At 42.3% G+C, this 19,979-nt stretch overlaps 1 protein-coding gene across 8 annotated transcripts in view; it reads left to right on the top strand.

The window, feature by feature from the left end:
- The window catches only part of ccser1 (coiled-coil serine-rich protein 1), a 1,304,709-nt gene that overhangs the window by 144,238 nt on the left and 1,140,492 nt on the right, over nt 1–19,979 (top strand). The window contains exon 2 of one of the 8 annotated variants that reach the window (XM_068045908.1): nt 19,641–19,803. The exons of the other annotated variants lie outside the window; for them this stretch is intronic. The gene's annotated coding sequence lies outside the window, so the exon portion shown is untranslated. The remainder of the gene's footprint in view (nt 1–19,640; nt 19,804–19,979) is intronic. 8 annotated transcript variants of the gene reach the window in all.

Below are 19,979 nucleotides of genomic sequence, written 5' to 3' on the forward strand. Positions count from 1 at the left end.
ACTGAACCTTAGCTCATAACAAAGACTCCTTGCATCTCTCAGGAGCGTCTTTGAAATGTTTAAAATATTTTGGTTGTTTTGATCAAGGAAGGAATGTTGACCAGGACAAGAGATATCTTGCTCTTCAAATAAGATCTTTAGCATCCACCAGCATAGGCAGATGGGGGCCCTGATTTAATATATGGTAAATAATTAAGAATAAACATAAATGATGAGAGTATTAAAAAAAACACAGTTGGCGTCCAGTGTTGAGTTGTTGGCCAAAGAGTGAAAACGGTGGTTGTGGGGGAGGGAAGACACCAGAACGAGGCAAAAAGGAGGGTTTGGGCCATGGGTTAGGCAGAGAAGGGAGGGGTGTAGGATTGAGGGGTAGACTGGGCAGAGCAGAGAGGTCAGGTCAGGCAGAAAGGTTGTGTTGGTGTGTGGCGATGATCAGAGGGGAGATTTTGGTTCAGTGGGTGGGAGCCTGAGTGTGTGGAAGAAGAAGAAAAGTTTTAAGAGGGGAAAATGCGAAAAATAGTTGTAAAATCTGAAAGCCTAAAAATAGAAGAATTTTTTTTGAAAACACAAAGTGGTTGTTTTTCTGGATTGGTTCATGGTGCCTTGTGGTAGGAAGGATATTGTTGGGATTTGAGTAATTCTTTCAACAGTGCTGAAGGTTTGCCACAATATTACAGGCACACAGTAATGCAACTTTCAACGGATAATTTGACTCTTATTGTACTAATTTCATAATGGACACAGTGTCTGTTAGAACGTATTGTTCTTTGCATTTTTGGGAGGTGCCTACATTTTTAGAATTTGAGGGTAGGCCATTATCAGGAATGAGTTTGTGTGTGCATACATTCCAGATCCATTCAAATTTATCTCACTTATGCATAAAGCTGCTTTATAAAGAGTTAAATGTTTACAGAGTACCCAAGAATCTCCAAGTAAAGGAACAAATAATATCAGCCTCATCTGTATGAGGAATTTCATAAGTGAAGAAGTTGTACCTGAAGAATTTGAGGAATACTATCTCTATGTGGATACGTTAGCATAGGGATTATGTTACCGGACTAGTAATCTAGAGACTTGGACTAACAATCTGGAGAGAGGAGCTCACATCCCATCACGATAGCTGGAGAGTTTAAATTCAGTTAATTAAAATAAAATCTGGAATTAAAAATTCCATATCAGTAATGGTGACCATGAAACTACTGGATTGTTGTAAAAATTCATTTAGTTCACTAATGTCCTTTAGGGAAGGAAATCTGTTGTGCTTTAACTGATTCCAGAGTCACAGCATGTTGATTGACTCTTAACTGCTCTCTGAAATGTATACAGGAAGGTGTCTCACTACCAGCTCGTCGAGGACTATTAGGGGTGGACAATAAATGCTGGCCTTGCCAGCGACACTCCCATTCTGTGAATGAATATAAAAAAACTATAATATAGTAAAAGTCCTACATGTAACATGTTCTTCTTGTAAATTTGAAGGAATCCATGTTGCAATGCTTGTTTTCTTTTAGACCCTAACTGAGAGGGAAACTAGAATTGAAACAGAAACTAGAACTGAAACGGAAACCAGTACTGAACCAGAAGCTGGAAAAACAACTTCAAGTTTCGGGGAAACCGATACTGGTTGGAAACAGATAAAAGGAGACAGAGTCCTCCCCAGATCAGGCAGACCAGGCAGGAGTGGTGTGCTGGCAAGCAGAAGAAAGTGAAGACTGAATCCATCCAGGAGCTGTTTCTGTTACTTAAAGTAGCTGACTAACCAGACCCAGCTACACAGTGCACAGGTTGTCACCAGATGATTCTAATAAAGGGAAGACGGGTAAATCTACTCCATCAAGACTGTTGTGAGCAGAGCTGAGGAACTTCTGGAGACGTGCCTTGTGGTGAAGACCACACCCGCGGAGTTCAGATTGAGAGGGAACTGCTGTTGGAAGAACAACAGCAACTAAATCCTTGAAGAAAGGAGCTGAAAATCTACCTGAGGAATTTCAGAGTTGTGAAGAACTGTGAGATTGTAATTGTTAACATATATGCTGGGTGGACTGCCCATTGGAACCGTGAGACCCATCTCTGTTGTACCTGATAGTTAAGGTGTAGTTGTTAATGAGTATTGCTGAATGTAGAGACATGTTGTTGAAGCTTTTCATCTTGCACTCATCAGGACAACATTTGCTAAATAATCCGCAGTGTACTAAGAATTATGCTGACAACCAATTTAAGATTGTCAGTAGGGCTCACAGTGTGGCGCATTTGCATGTACTGGATCATACATCTATTAATACACAGGGACCTGTTCTTTGCAGACAGAATATGTGCAAACATTGCACCTATTTCAGCTGAACAAAATAAGTGACAGCCATTCACTGCTTCATTCCTCAGGGCATTGCCTTGACCAATCAGAGTCAAGCTGCCTGTTTTAAATTTCAAACAAAGCTTGGCAGTTAACTGTCAACAAACTGGTGCATTCTCCATGGTGATGCCTCTACCAATCAGAGTTCCCTTGCCATCCAATCAGCATTCTCTTCTCATGCAGTATAAGTTGTTGTTTTCCCTTAGATTGGTTATTCTTGTGGATTGTCCTGATGAGTGCAAGATGAAAAGCTTCAACAACATGTCTCTATTTTCATCAATACTTAAATTCTGTACTACTAAATGGCTATTTATATAAAATATATTAACTTTGATCTGTCTGTTGCTTCATGTTTAATTTATGTTGGTTTTGGTTTGAGTGTTAAAGTAAAATTTATAAAAGTGGAATCTTGTCAGTTTGACCCCAATTTAGGAAACCAAATCAATGGGTGGATTCAGTTATGTTTGTTTGTTCCTGGTCACCAGTGGGGATCATATCATAAACATCACACTTGCTTCCTATTAGACCACAGGCGTTGCACTTTATTATATATCTGACATACCATGAGCAATGCCGTGGGCGATCTGCTAGCACATTTAAAAAATAAACCGTGAAAGGTGGCTGAGGCATCATGGATCAGTTAATTTGGCCTCCGTAATGGGGCAAGTGTGTAATGAATATTATCAAATGTTATTCAAAGATCGTAAAGGCTAAAAAGAGAAGCCAGCTTGGTTTTAGAAGCATCAGCCAATACTATACAAATTTAATAGATTCCTTTTAAAGTAGTAACTGATTTGATTGATGGGGACAATTCAATGGGCATAATATTCCTGAATTTCATAAGTTCTGTAAAAGCTTTTAAAGATGGCTTGTGGAATTGATGGGACATCAGCTGCATAGATTGAAAATTGTCTTGGCAGTGGAAAGTAGAAGGTGATGGTGTCCGGGCGCACTGAGGGAAATCTGCTGGGCTACATCCCGGGTCTCCAGCTGTTTGCACTTTCAAAACTGATATTGGGGACGGAGCTTCTATTAGTAATAGAAAATTTGCTGACGATGTCAAGTTATATGGCTAGGTGAATCATAAGAGGATTATTAGCAATCAAGGGATATCTGAAGCAGACAAGCCCAAGAGTGACTAATTGATTTAATGCAGATATATTTAAGGTGTATCGGAATAGTAAGTGTGAACTATACATACACAATGATTACTTGAGCAAGGATTTAAGAGTGATTGTGGACCATTCACAGAACAGATCTACACAGTGTAAGGCTCTGTTGCGAAGGCTAATCAGCACAAGAGACTGACATTCTAGACTTTGCTAATTTCAATAAACATGACGTACCACTGGGGGCAAGTGCTGAAGGAAGACTTGGCCATTTTCACATCTCTCCAAAATTGCATTAATGAGCATTGTCGAAGAGTGAACATGCTGTCAGCTTTGTGCTTGGTAAGGGCTTGTTAAAGTCACTATGCACATATGGAAAATAACAGGCAGGAAATTACCAGCTAATCCGTCAAGACTGTTTCACATATTGATGGTTGAAGCATAATGATTAAACACTTCCTCACTCACTCACCCCCTCCCCCTGCCCATCACCCACCCTCCACCAACTCCAGCCATGTAATCTCATTGGAAAGAGAAAAGAACAGTGTGGGGGGGCGGGGGGTGGGGGGGGGCGGGCGGACCTAGTCCCAATAAGTGAAAAATACCCTGGAAAATTCCTCTGTTATCCTCTCAAGTGATCAAAACCAGATGAGGAGATCACATGGATCAAGCATTACCTGTAAAGACATTTGCCTTCTATATGATGTGATCGTTGTCCCAGTGAAGAACTAGTCTAGCTCCCTCTTTAAGGCTTACAAAGAGTCAGCACCCATCACTATACAATGTACTTATGTAGCACTCTGCAAGAATTCAGTGTGTATCTAAAGGATGATTTCAAAGTATCATCGCAGTAATGATTGAAATGAATAGTACAGAAAAACTTCCTGGGAGGGGGAAGGAACGAGTGTTGATCAGACAAGTTAACAAACCATTTTGTGTTCCGTAGCCGGAGGTTGCTGGTACTGTCTTGGTTTCTTCGTTTCCAAGATTGTGGCTAAGATACAATATCTTCTTGTGCCAGTATTACATCCTATTGTAGCGATTAATACATGCTAACTTGTGAATTTTATAAAAAATCCAGACAGAGTGGGCTGGATTTTATTAGTGCGCCACGCTCTAGGGCAGCACATTGAGAGTGGCGGCCTTCCAACATGGTAGTGCCGCCGCACAGCCCCCGCAATATTATGCCTGGGGGCTGATTTAAATAGAGGGGATGGAGTGGCCACCCCCGATGACGCTGGCGCCATTTTTAAAGGGCATTAAGCCCTTAGAAGTAATTTTAAGTTTAAAAGGCACAGTATACATTTATTTTTTAATAACAAATAATAATGATGTAGAGACCCTTCCCCAACCCTCCCAATGGTCATTTCATTGCTTGATACTACCAAAACTTGCCTTTTTCCTTACCTGAACTTTACCCCCCACCAACCTTCTAACTTTTGCCCTTCAACCCCTTCCCACTATCCCCATAGCCGATAAACAGTGTTTTCCCTGCTCCTCCACCCCTCCCACCATGAAAATTTTATTCCTCCCCCTCCCCTCCCCACTCAGTTCTCACCTTGGAACACCGTACGGCGGCCGTAAAATCGACATGGGACGGCTGCCGCCTGCAGGTAGGCTCGTTTACGTCTTCTTTAGGTTGCTTTAAATATGTAGATGAAGGCCCTGCCTCCAAGCAGTGGGGGTGGGGTGGGATGGGGGGGGGGTGGGATGGTGCACCTAGGTCCTCCCGCCACCAGTAATATGCAGTGGGCTCTTCTCGACGTTGGGGGCTGAGGTGGGCAGAATTTTACGGGAGCCCTCCCCCCACCGCGACCCTCAGCGTCAAGGGGCTGGTAAAATTCAGCCCAATGGATGTGCATTAGTTCGGTGATTGTTAGGTAGCTTCAGATTATACCCTTTAGTTTATAGTATCTGCATCGTTTGTGGTCAAAAATGAACTTTAAGAATGTTGGGTCTTTTCTGTACTGGCTTCAATGAATATGCGGCACAGTGGCACAGTGGTTAGCACCGCAGCCTCACAGCTCCATCGACCCGGGTTCAATTCTGGGTACTGCCTGTGTGGAGTTTGCAAGTTCTCCCTGTGTCTGCGTGGGTTTCCTCCGGGTGCTCCGGTTTCCTCCCACATGCCAAAGACTTGCAGGTTGATAGGTAAATTGTCCATTATAAATTGCCCCTAGTATAGGTAGGTGGTAGGGAAAATATAGGGACAGGTGGGGACGTGGTAGGAATATGGAATTAGTGTAGGATTAGTATAAATGGGTGGTTGATGGTCGGCACAGACTCGGTGGGCCGAAGGGCCTGTTTCAGTGCTGTATCTCTAAATTAAACTAAACTTAATGCACATTACTGGATGATTCACATTTTTGAGCACTTTATTTTAAAAAGTCCTGTATTGTTTACATTGCTCATTTGAATTAAAAAGGAGAGATGATGAATCATTAAATCTGTCTGCCTTTCAGGTGGGTACAAATGATCTCACGGCACTAAATGAAGATCAGGGGAGAACTTTCAGTGTCTTGACCAATATTTACCCCACAAGCAACATAAGTAAAACATTGTTATCTTATTGCTGTTTGTAGCATCTTGCTGTGCGCACATTGGCTGCCCTTTTTACCTACATTACAACAGAGAGTTACCTTTAAAAGTACTTATGTCCTAAGATTGTGAACGGTGCCTCATGAATGCAAATCCTTTCCTGCACTTTGAGTTAATAGGTAATTCAATTTTTCATTGTAAAAAAAAAAGCTTCACATCAATAGGGTTAGACTGTATCTCCAAAAAAAAAATACAAATAAAAAAATTAATTCTTCTATTCTTGATAATGACATATCTATTAGACTTGGTATTCCACTGTATTACTCCCTGGATTATGATTTGCTTAGATCTGAAGTACAGTTTATTGTTGCCCTGTATGAAGTAATTCTGTTTATTATGGTGTATTGATGAAGATTTGTTGTGTTACATGCTCAATCCGCACTTATTACCAATACGTTGAAATTGCTGATCGCACTTCCATTTAAATTTTATCGGGTTTATTTTGCTGAAGTATTATTCAGTGTGCTTGCTGAATTTACAGCAATGGTGAACAGATAGACGTTTAATTTGAAATCTGAATGTGGCAGTATTTTAGGCACCATCAGTGCTCAGACTATCACAGGTTGCTGTGAAAAGTCAGAGCTGTCACACATATTCCACATCTTCACTGTTTGGATTTTAAGAGCTGTGGGGATTGGGGCAATTTTCATATTAGACTGTCACTTCTGCCAACTAGTATTTGCATCACTGTTTTACCAGTGAGATGGATTTTTAACATACAATGTCTACCCAAATGTACTAGATATATTTGAAACTTTGCACGCTATATATTTTATGATCTATTTTTTCGTTGTCACTTTCTATTCTCCTGAAGTCTTGAAGACTGTGCCGTAATATGATTTCCATGGCACTGATTTCTGCTCCAGTGCTTTAAGCAAGTTTTTTTTTTAAACTGGTAAACTTACCTGTGCTTCTCTTTACTAAGTCACTGCCCATCATCGAACTAGGACCCACATCACTAAAAAAGCAGGTTTGAACTGGCTGATAGCTAAATAAGGGTATTTTTATTTCGATCCAAATTATCTGGAGCTATTTGACCATGTACCATGATCAGAATTTGTGCCAGACTGCTGTAAAATAAAGTACAAAGTGCCCAATGTGGTAACTCATTTGTGGTTCAACGACACAAAGGGAGAAGGATAGCATCAACTGCTAATGTGTTGACAATTTTACTACTCAGGTTTGAATGCACTCATGAAGTCGTTACACGTGATTTTCCTCTCTCTCCATTGACAGCAGTGAGATAGTTCAAATGAATATTCAGTCTTTGTATTAATCAATGGAACAATGTGACCTTTATCAGAGTCTGAACCTGCTTGGAAAGGCTTAATTTACGCTCCACCTCATGAGATTTAGACTGTCAGATAAACTGGGATTTAAGTTGGACTTCTTTCCATCTGTAATGACATTCTTCCTGCATGAAAACAAATGACAACGGAATAATTTCTAGTTCCTCTTCTGGGTTGAATGATCTTTATGAATTGCTTACCAATATTAAACGATAGCATATCAAATAAAAATGTATTGAAATAAAATGTCAGGAGAATTACTTCAGTGTTAATAAAAATTGCTGTGGTTGATTGCAGGCTATTGTACAGTTTGGATGTACTGTGTTACGATGTACCTGCAAGGGAAAGGATATCAGTGTTGAAGTAATAAATCAGAAGTGTTTGATTTTCTGAGATTATTCATGCTGCATAATCTCACAGGGACATGTAAGCCTCTGATAAATGGAATTCAGTATGTCACACCAAGGCAATTAACGATTCGTTCTGGCTGGACCAAAAAAAAATCCTGGGGTAGTGTCAAAATCTATCATTTATCAGAGATCTCCGGAATTTGAAAATCTCACAAATATGAGGTCCTGTTGCAAAAGGGTTACCCTGTGGCAACCTCCAGGAACGGAAAGACAACTATCAAAGGTCTGTGTCTGTCTGATAAATGAATGCGGACTTCATTCATCCAGAAATAATCTGCAAGTCCTGGAGAAACACAATTTAAAGATGACGAGGTGGCCAATAATGAATCTAATCGTTGAGTTTGATGAAGAGGAAGCTTCTGACATTGAATTGAAGGGAGTAAGTTCTCCTGTATAGGGAGCAACTGCTTTCAATGAATGAGTGAAGCCAGAATTGTTTTCCTCTTTTGACTGAATTGTAATGATGGATGAGAGCTACCATCAGCCACTGCATAATTAAACTGCATTTAATCTTTATTCTTCTGCATATACTTTGAGTGATTCATGATTGATTATAATTCAACAGGGCCTACTTCCCTCAAAATTCTCCTTGGTTTGGATTGCAGCAATATGAGTATAAGGCCTACATGCTTGTGTTGGCGAACAAGACTGTAATGAACGGAAAGAGACACATTTCTGTTCTTCCCAAACTGCTGTACTCTTTCTGCATCTACCTTGTCCAGATGACGATCTACCTTGAGTCACCATTGTCTGGGTTGTTCAGTGCCGTTGTGACTTTATGAAGGCACAGTGCGCTTCTTGATTAGCAGTTTTGCAGAGATCAGTACTTTCAGTTGATGGAGGAAGTGGAATGGACTTTGAGAACAAAACTGATCAAGGTTTTAGACTGCTGAGCTATGAAGAGATACAAATCTATATTAAGAAGAGAGATTATTCACATAAAATAAAAGGCTCGAACCTTTCACAACCTCAGGACATCCCAAAGTCTTCACAGACAATACAGTAATTTTGAAGTGTAGTCATTGTCGTATTGTAGCAAACGTGTCAGCCAATTTGCACACAGCCAGCTCTCACAAACAGCAATGTGATAATGACCATATAATCAGTTTTGCTTTTTTCAGGATGTTGATTGAGGAATAAATAATGCCTGGAGCACTGCCCGGCTCTTCAAAATAGTGCCATGGGAGCTTTTTACGTCCACTTGAGGGCGTAGGCAGTTCATCAGTTTTCCCCTGTCATTCAAAAGAGAGCACCTCTGGCAGTGCAACCCTCCCTCAGTATTGCATTAGCGTGCCAGCCTAGATTTTTGTGCTCAAGCCTCTGAAGTGGGACTTGTGCCCACAATCTTCTGATTCAAAGGCTACCAACTGTTCCATGACTGAGTATTGAAGACAACTAACAATGTGGGTACAAAGAGATGTTTTGTGCACCATCAGAAAACTTCTCTGTAAATTCAGCTCACTGCCCCTTTAGCTAAAATGAATGAGAGTTGTTAACTTAAGGAATAGATTGCCACTTCAGTGTAGTGGGTTGCTGGCTCAGTAAAAGCTTTCAAGATCTATTTCATCTCCTTTTAAGGGTATAATGAATAGGTGCTTCAGATGCAAAAAGGTTTGAAGATGGTCAGATTGGCTCTTGAGGTAGCACATTAATGACTAGAGTGCTGCTGAATTACCAAATAGTCTTGTGTTGTTATACCCTACGGGTCAAAGTGAGAGCAGAGGGACTATCCAGCAGTGTGGCCACTGATTTACAGTGACTGACTGCATCAAATTCTGTTCCTGATAGGAATTGGGATTCTCATCAGTGTTTTTGGGTTGCATTCTGTTATTCTATTTGTTTTTTCATGACAATAGACCATTGGCACATCTGTAAGAACAAACAAATGGTTTTAAAAAAAAGCCGCAAATTCTTTGGAGACTTGCTTACCATTTACTACAGACTAATAATGCCATTTTCATCCTCGTTTGAGATTAAGGATTTTTTAACAGCTGACTTTGCTCTTGTTTAACAGTCTTCTGTCATTCCCTATTGAGAGCTGATTTCAAGAAAATTAATCTATTTTATCCAGACATTCAGCACTGTTCCACATCTAAGAAGGCCTGTGCTTCTGGCATGGCAATAATTTATCAGCAACTCAGCAGCCAAACTACAGTAATGACCCATACTTAGCAAGTTTCTATTACTACGCCACATTGATCAAGTGTTTCTACATTTACCTATCAGGATACACACATGCAGAACTGCGTGATTGGAAACTAAACACAATTAGTATGATGGTGGAGAATCATTGCTAAATGTTTGTGTCTTTTTAACCTGAGCAGTTGTAAGCATGTAATTTTATATCATTGGTATGGGAAAGTAAGTTTAATAATTTGAGGTGGGTGATCACAGAAGTGATAGTATGTCTGAATCACAGACTAGTGAATCACATTAGAGGGTACTCTAACTCGGGGTATAGCAGCAGATATCAAGAGGTTCTGCACCACTATTTTTCACATTGAGGATAACCTCCATCGCGTTGTGTGGCACTACCACTGTGCTAAATGGGATAGATTTCAAAGAGATCTAGCAATGCAAAACTGGGCAGTCATGAGACACTGTGGCCCATCAGCAGCAGAATTGTACTCGACCACAATCTGCAAACTCATGGTCTGGTATATTCCCCCATACTACCATTGCCATCAAGCCAGGGGATCAACTCTGGTTCAATGAAGAGTGCAGGAGGACATGCCTCAAAATGAGGTGTCAATCTGGTAAAACTACAACCCAGGACCACTTGCAGGACAAACAGCATAAACAGCATGCGATAGACAGAGCTAAGCGATCCCATAACCAATGGATCAGATCTAAGCTCTGCAGTCCTGCCACATCCAGTCGTGAATGGTGGTGGACAATTAAACAACTGATCGGAAGAGGAGACTCCACAAATATCCCCACCTTCAATGATAGGGGAGCCCAGCACATCAGTGCGAAAGATAAGGCTGCAGCATTTGCAACAATCTTCAGCCAGAAGTGCTGAGTTGATGATCCATCTCGGCCTCCTCCTGAAGTCCCCAGCATCACAGATGCCAGTCTTCATCCAATTCGATTCACTCCACATGATATCAAGAAATGGCTGAAGGCACTGGATACTGCAAAAGCTGTGGGCCCTGGCAAAATTCTGGCAATAGTATTGAAGACCTGTGTTCCAGAACTTGCCGCGCCCCTAGCCAAGCTGTTCCAGTACAGATTATAACACTGGCATCTACCGGGCAATGTGGAAAATTGCCCAGGTATGTCCTGTACACACAAAAAAAAGGCAGGACCATCTAACCCTGCCAATTACCGCCCCATCAGTCTACTGTCAATCATCTGTAAAGTGATGGAAGGTGTCGTCAACGGTGCTATCAAGCGGCACTTGCTTAGCAATAACCTGCTCAGTGGTACTCAGTTTGGATTCTGCCAGGGCCACTCACTCAGCTCCTGACCTCATTATAGCCTTGGTTCAAACATGGACAAAAGAGCAGAACTCAAGAGGTGAGGTGAGTGTGACTGCCCTTGACAACAAGGCAGCATTTGACCGGGTATGGCATCAAGGAGCCCTAGCAAAACTGGAGTCAATGGGAATCGGCGGAAAACTCTCCTGGTTGGAATCGTATCTAGCGCAAAGGAAGATGGTTGTGGTTGTTGGAGATCAATCATCTGTGCTGCAGGAGTTCCTCAGGGTAGTGTTCTAGGCCCAACCACCTTCATCTCCTTCATCAATGACTTTTCTTCAATCATAAGGTCAGAAGTGGGGATGTTCGCTGATGATTGCACAATGTTCAACACCTTTTGCGACTCCTCAGATACTGAAGCAGCCCATGTACAACTGCAGCAAGACCTGGACAATATCCAGGCTTGGGCTGATAAGTGGCAAGTAACATTCGCGCCACACAAGTGCCAGGCAACGACCATCTCCAACAGGAGAGAATCTAACCATCTCCCCATGACATTCAATGGTATTATGATCACTGAATCCCCCACTATCAACATCCTCGGGTTACCATTGACCAGAAACTGAACTGGAGTAGCCATATAAATACCGTGGCTACAAGAGCAGGTCCGAGGCGAGGAATCCTGTGGCAAATAACTCGCCTCCTGACTCCCCAAAGTCTGTCCACCATTTACAAGGCACAAGTCAGGAGTGTGATGGAATACTCTCCACTTGCCTGGATGAGTGCAGCTCCAACAACACTCAAGAAGCTCAACACCATTCAGGACAAAGCAGCCTGCTTGATTCACAAACATTCACTCTCTCTACCACTGACACACAGTGGCAGCAGTGTGTACCATCTGCAAGATGCACTGCAGCAATGCACCAAGCCTCCGGGCATCGCAAGGCACTTTGCAGCAAATGGAATGCTTTTGAAGTGTAGTCACTGTCGTAATATAAGATATGCGGCAGCCAATGTAGGCAGAGAAAGATCCCCCAAACAGCAATGTGATACTTGAACAGATAATGTGTTTTTATTATTAGATGTTGGTTGAGAAATAAATGTTAACCAGGACACGATGTACATTATTTTTATTCATTTATGGGATGTGGGCATCGCTGGCTAAGCCAGCATTTATTGCCCATCTCTTATTGCCCTTGATAAGGTGGTGGTGAGCTGCCTTCTTGAACCGCTGCAGTCCATGTGCGGTAGGTTTACCCACAATGCTGTTAGGAAGGGAGTTCCAGGATTTTGACCCATCGACAGTGAAGGAATGACGATATAGTTCCAAGTCAGGATGATGCGTGGCTTGGACGGGAACTTGCAGATGGTGGTGTTCCCATGCACCAGCTGTCCTAATCCTTCTAGTTGGTAGAGGTCGTGGATTTGAAAGGTGCTGTATAAATGCAAGCTCATTCTTAATACTGGCTGCATTAATCTTTCAGAACTGCCGGCACCAACCTGGACTTTGTCCAAAGGTGAAGGAGGGGGCACAAGTCGCTTCAGCAGCATGAAACACCACCTCATAGGGTAATTTTGCCCTGCACTCCTGGTGTTACAGCAGCATTAGAGACCAACGTAAACAACCGCCACCATTAGCACTGGATCCATTTTCCCTCCTCAGCCTACCTTTTTAGACCTTTCCAGCCTTTGGGAAGGTGTGCATCTTGAAAACAGAAGTCACAATTGTGACTTTCCAAATATTTCTGTATTGCTGTTAATATTGTCTAATCTATCGGGGCATTGGTAAGCAGGGCAGGCTCCAGAGTACAGCCATCCAGAACCATTCACACAACTTCTGTTCAAAGCAGTTCTGCACCGTATAAATGGGGAATAAAAGAGATGGAGGGAGGTTTGGGAGGTGTGAAAACTGATGAGAATGAACAGCGTTACCACTCACAAGTGGCTAATTGTCCCCCTATTTACAAAAAGAGATCAAGCATGTGAGCCTCGGAATTGACTTGTAGTAAAGCCGCAAAAACAAGTCATGAGAGGGGGGTAGGATCAGTAAGTTCGCAGATGACAAAGATTGGCCGGGTGGTTAACAGTGAGGTGGAGTGTCTTAGGTTACAGGAAGATATAGACGGGATGGTCAAATGGGCAAAAAGTGGCAGATGGAATTTAACACTGAAAAGTGTGAGGTGATACAATTTGGAAGGAGTAATGTGACACTGAAGTATTCAATGAATGGCCTGACACTGGGAAGTTCCGAGGAACAAAGGGACCTTGGCGTGTTTGTCCATAGATCTCTGAAGGCAGAAGGGCAGGTTAATAGGGTGGTGAAAAAGGAATATGGGACACTTGCCTTTATCAATCAAGGCATAGATTACAAAAGCAGGGAGGTCATGTTGGAGTTGTACAGAACTTTGGTAAGGCCACAGCTGGAGTACTGTGTGCAATTCTGGTCGCCACATTACAGGAAGGATGTGATTGCATTGGAGGGGGTGCAGAGACGATTCACCAGGATGTTGCCTGGGATGGAACATTTAAGCTATGAAGAGAGGTTGGATAGGCTTGGGTTGTTTTCGCTGGAGCAGAGAAGACTGAGGGGTGACCTGATCGAGGTGTACAAGATTATGAGGGGCATAGACAGGGTGGATAGGGAGCAGCTGTTCCCCTTAGTTGAAGGGTCAGTTACGAGGGGTCATAAGTTTAAGGTGAGGGGAAAGGGGTTTAAGGGGGATTTGAGGAAGAACTTTTTTACCCAGAGGGTGGTGGCGGTCTGGAATGCCCTGCCTGGGAGGGTGGTAGAGGCGGGTTGCCTCACATCCTTTAAAAAGTACCTGGATGAGCACTTGGCACGTCATAACATCCAAGGCTATGGGCCAAGTGCTGGCAAATGGGATTAGGTAGACAGGTCAGGTGTCTTTAATGCATCGGTGCAGACTCGATGGGCCTCTTCTGCATTGTATTATTCTGTGATTCTGTGAGAGGGTAAGGATGTTGTGAATTCGTTACAGATGAAATAAGAAAAAAAAAATCCACCCTGATAAAAGCCTTCCTCTTTCCACTCTTGCATGAACAGTTATTGGGGATGTGGAGTACCTGGGCAGGTATGATCTTACTGAAAGATAATTAGCGTCAACTGTGCCAGTCAGATTAGGAAAAGATGCTTGTATAGGGTTATGTGTTGGGCTAAACCAGTCACCAAGGGATGAAACTGCAACCTGTGTTTACTTTTTGGTTGTCTTAACTATGGCAATTATTTGTGAAGCAAATAGCTCTGTGATCCTACAAGCAGAATAGTTTTTGCCAAAGAATGTTTTATGGGACAAAACTGACACACATTCCTGTCCTTTCAATGAAAAGATGCTTGTAGCGTACATCATTTGGGAAAACCGTTTTAGTCAGTTTATTTGGCCAGAGTTGATGGTTCTTTTTCAAACAATGGATCTAACAGGAGTTTATTGTGCTCTATAAGTAGTATGGCTTCAATTATTTTCGGGTTGAGGGGGTCTGCTTTGTGCCATAACTGGTATGTTGTGAACTGCTGATGATCATGTATACATACGTCTGTTAGGTTAATGAGTAGCATTGAAAGAAAAAAAGAAAGGATTTTATTTATATAGCACCTTTCATGACCTTGGGATGTCCCAAAGTGCTTTACAGATAATTAAGTACTTTGGAAATAAGAACAAGAAATGCTGGAAATACTCCGCAGGTCTAGTATCATCTGTGGAGAGAGAAGCAGGGTTAACGTTTCAGGTCAGTGATGAAAGGTCTTGGATAAAATAAACATTTTTATACAGCTACTATACAAGATTGGATTGTGATAAACATTGGAAAAAGAAGAGCAGCTATTAAGTATATTTCATACTATTGACATATACTTTATATTTGCTTAAGGATCACTGGTGGTGTCACTACCTCAGATTTAGCAAGAAATAATTTGCAGTCAATTACACTGCACTTTGAAGTTCAGTACATTGATTGTATGCAGAATAGCACTTTATTATTTCATTTGTTCAGGTATGATTGAGGTGTGGCATTCTGTTATTTACTCTCTTTAGACAGCCTTCTGATGTGATTAGTATTAGTTTGATGTGCTAAGTAAAGCTGAACATTAATGCACTTTTCTTTGGCAAATTATGATACAGTGTAGTCAAATGAGGCATTCAAAATCTGTTGTTTGCATCTTGTGGCCTTCGTCTAGCACTTAATTTGCATAGCTTTTGGCTTCAAGCTCAACATGTGTGCTGAGAATCCAAAATTGATGTCTCAGTTAGGAAGACAACTCCTACAAGCAAGCCTGAGTAATGAGTTAGGGCATAATAATACAGCTCATTATCTTTAATGGTATATTATGTTTGTAAAGCTTTATCTTCAGTTTTTTTCCCCACAAGTGATGCTTTTTCTCCGTTATTGGATGTGGGCGCCACTGGCAAAGCTGGCATTTCTGGTTCGTCCCTAATTGCCCTGAGGAGGTGGTGTTGAACCTGTACAATAACAATAACTAGTATTTGTATTCACTAGAGTGTTTAGAAAACACAATTTAACACCAAGCCATTTAAGGAGAGATTACACCAGATGACCAAAAGCTTGATCAAAGAGGTAGATTTCCAGGAGCATCTTAAAGGAGGAAGGAGATCAGAAAGTTTTATGGAGGGAGTTCCAGAGCTTAGGGACTTGGCACCTTGAACCACTGTGGTCCTTATGATGGTGCTCTCATGATGTCGATTCGGAAGTCCAGGATTTTGGCCCAGCGGTGTGGCTCCGAGATGGTGATGATGTGGCTGTTCATGCCGTTCTCAGTCAGAATTGACTGCTAAAATGCCTTGCTCATTTGCTGTACTAATGTGCCTGTAAATGGAGTCTACTCCAAGCAATTAAATTGGACCAGGAACTGGGGAGCCTTGTGGAAAAATATTCTGTAATTGATTTTTGGGTGCTGTCCAAGGTTCTGAAGCAGCACAGGAGTATAATGTACTTGGGCTGAATGGATCAAAGCAGATTCAGAGTGATACACCTGCACTGTTTACATCAGAGAACTTGTACCAGTATGAATTAGTTAGTGACATTCCTCCTGTTGATGGTGGCTTTTAAAAAAAAAAGGTACGAGTTCAAAACTGGACCTCCCCTTTTGCCCTCTGTTTAAAAAATGGTCACAGAATCACAGAATTGTTACAGCACAGAAGGAAGCCATTCAGCCCATCGTGTCTGCACTGGCTCTCTCCAAATGAGCATTTTACCTAGTGCCACTTTCCAGCCTTCTCCCCATAACACTGCACATTCTTCCTTTTCATATAATGGTCTAATTCCCTTTTCAGTGCTTCATTTGAACCTGCCTGCACCACACTCTGTGCATTCCAGACCTTAATCACTCGTTGTGTGAAAAAGTTTTTCCTCTTGTCGCTTTTGCTTCTTTTACCAATTACTTTAAATTGGTGCAATTGGTCCATTTGTATCACTGCTTGCTTTTTCACTAATAGCAGCAAAGACAGGGATTTCACCTGAGGAAAATGAGTCTGTCTCTGGGCTTTTCGTATAAATTGACTATTCAATTAGAATCAAGAGGACGCTGTAAGATGACACTGCCTTGCTAATAAAATCCAAAACAATACTCACAATGCAATGCAAATCTTATTGCATTGCAAATTGTAATCGGATATAGGATTTCACCTTGCACGCTGCCTTAATTGATGCTGAACTTATTGGGTCTTGACTCCATTCTCTAATGCACCCTGACAAAGCTACAAATCACCAAGCTTGCTCATTCCCAATCCATCTGGTGATGCAGGAATCAGCATGTACAGCAGTTCATCCAGCTGAGGCACAAATGGGGGTTAATTACTACCGCCAGTCTGGTCTGAATGACACCCTTTCTGGTTCTCAGAGCTGTACTTAAACTTCAGCAAATAATATTTGCTCTTTAAGGAGCAGAGCTGTAGACACCCTCATTGCACTCGGACCTGGAATACCTGCCAGATGCTCAAGCTGCCATTCATTTCAAGGTACAGCCAGTCAAATCCTCCTCGTCCCTCGGCCAACTGACATCATTACTCTATCAACCCTGAGCAGTGCGGCGGGGAGACTGTGCCTGAATTCAATCTAATTTTATCACAAGTGCAATATCATGCAGCTCCTTGAAGATTTATCTGTCTATTAGCAGTCTGCAGAACACTCAACAATGACATGGCAGGATGCCAACAAGGCTGTAACCACTTGACTGTGAAGCCAATCTTCAATTGAAAGCTTGCTGGTCTTCAGTGGCCCTTAGGTGAATGTCTGGAGCTTTGGTTTGAGCAGTCTTCTGCCCTTTTGGGACTGACCCATATAGGTATAAGGCCGTGCACTGTAGCATGTTGTGGGGCATCCTGTCCCCAGGGTAAGTAATGGCAGGTGGATGGCCAGGTTTGCCAGTCCTGACCCAGAGTGACTTTTCTCTTATGGCTCAAAGCAGGAAATGATCAGCAGTAATTCAATCTTGGAGCTGCCTACTGCTTGAAAAACAAAGTATAAACACCTGTCCAATGAAATCCATATCAATCCTCCAATATACTGATAAAATTACAAAACACTACCCTGTCTGTCTGCAGTTAGTACAGATGCAACCATGGTCATACCCATGGTCTGGCAGCAGGTTGAGCCCACTGAGCAGTCATGAGATTTTCTATGTATGTGAATGTGAAAATCAAATGCTTCATAAATGGACATCAGTTTTGTTTAAGTCTGCAGTATTTTATCATTTTCAAACAGCTATTTGGCTTGGTAACAACAATATTTTATCATTTACAGTTCAAGTTCCAACTTTTAGACAATTTGACGGGTGAAAACATCATTTGTGGGTAAAAAAAAATCACCAAATAAATCAAATGCTCGTAATGCTAAACCATGAGTGAATTATTGTTTAACCATTGACTCAAATCTATTTTTTTTAAAAACTGAACTCATGTCAATCCTCAGTGTGACCTCAGGGCCATTTTCATTCTACCTCTTGTCTTTGTTTCAATCTTTCCAAGTCTAATGCACAATTCTGCAGTGCACATGATTACAGCTCTGCTCGAACTAGCACAGGAGGTTATCCCACTCAATTCTCCAAGGCTCAAGAGGAGTACTTTGTTACTTCATTTATACTGCAGTTCAGGACAAGGTAAATTTAGAAACGTTATGTACCTGCCTGCACAAAATCTTGATCACATCTTTCCTGAGTATTTTGTTTGCTTGCATTTCCTAGGTGATTTTAATTTAAAATTTCCCGTGCTTTTACTCCCATGAACTAGGGTTGACCACTCTGGTTCGGGGTATTCCTGGAGGTTTCATTACATGGGCTACATTGCCCCATTTCAATTTCTGCTCTTCCTTCTACCACCCTCCATTTCGCTTCACTGTAAACTATTACTCTTCATTTCTGCATCCCTTTTATAAGCTTCGTATGAATCTGAGAATCAAAATTCCCTCCTAGTAGTAAAATGCGAACAAAATTAATTTGCAAATCTCCTGACTCCAGGGACTGAATTTTACCAGCCCTTTGGGGATCGGCTGGGAGGCAGGAAGGCTGGCAAAATGGCGCAGGAAGGTGTCGGGTGGTGTGCCTGATGTCTTCTTGCTGCCATGCCATTTTGCCAGTGGTGGGAAAGATGGCAGATGGCCTGCCCGCCCGGACTCCAATTGAGCCACGTGTCCAATTAAGGGCTTATTTGCCTCAGCTGGCATTTTACCAGCATCTGGGGGGCCCATCGCTGGCATGGGGAGACTGCCCATTAAACCCTCCTTTTTGCGCCCTCTTTGGTGCACAGATGGGTCCTCCGATGGCAATGGCCACTCCCGCGGCAATGGTGCTTCCTACCCTCAGCGGAGTCTGCTATCCACCCCCACTCGCCCGGGCCTGCCTGACTGGCCCTGGAGCCCCCAGACCCTATTTAGCTGACTTTGAGGGTGCATGGCCATTGATGTGCCCTTATCCTCCAGATGCAGTTCCAGCCAGTGGCTACCACTAGCTGTGGTGCTGCTGAGCTGCCGGCCCCCTGATTGGGGTCAGGCCACCATCCTAAATAGGGATGGCAGTCCAGGGGCAGCCAATTAAATGGAGCCCTGGGTCCTACTGCCCGCCGAAGTGGGTTTGCAATCCCCCCCCCCGCCACCTACTTTCAGCCGCGGTGGCAGGAGCCCTGCTCCCTCTACTAAATCCAGACCCAGGTCTCACATTATATATTATAATCTAAATTCCCTTGAATTCTCTTCCTTTACTTTCCTTCTTTCATTTGATTAGCAGTTTTATTTCTCATGGTTTACCTGCAGATCTGAACCAGACATTTGTTTAATAATCTATTCTCTCAGTCTCTCTATCTCACGTGACCGTGGAGTGTTATTTTTTTTGGTACAGTAATGATAATTATACATTTAACCTCCCCCTTTGTCTGCAGTTTGTTTTCAGAGTCTCTTCCTCTCAGTCTAAATGTCGATCATTTCTAAATTCCCTTTACCAGGCCCGAAAACACTGAGGCATCAGTCCATCATTTTTATCTAGTCCCTGGCAGCCTGCACAAATGTGGGAAAGGAGCCAAAACCACAACTGCCACACATTCCCTGAATCCCAGCAGCCATTTTGAAAGCTACCAGGAAAAACTGGCATGGCCTAGCAGTGCGCAGGTTTGAAGATTCTCTGTTTATTGCTGTATTTCAGCTAACTTTCCTGTTATGTACAGAAATTATTGATCTAGGGTTGCTGAACAGCTGCATCTTTCAACAAAAAGTACAATTTTTATAAAATGATGTTCAGTACATTTGGGGCATTATCCATGTAATCTTTTACAATAAGTAAAGTT

This window comes from Heterodontus francisci, chromosome 1 (assembly GCF_036365525.1).
Source record: "Heterodontus francisci isolate sHetFra1 chromosome 1, sHetFra1.hap1, whole genome shotgun sequence".
Classification (NCBI taxonomy): domain Eukaryota; kingdom Metazoa; phylum Chordata; class Chondrichthyes; order Heterodontiformes; family Heterodontidae; genus Heterodontus; species Heterodontus francisci.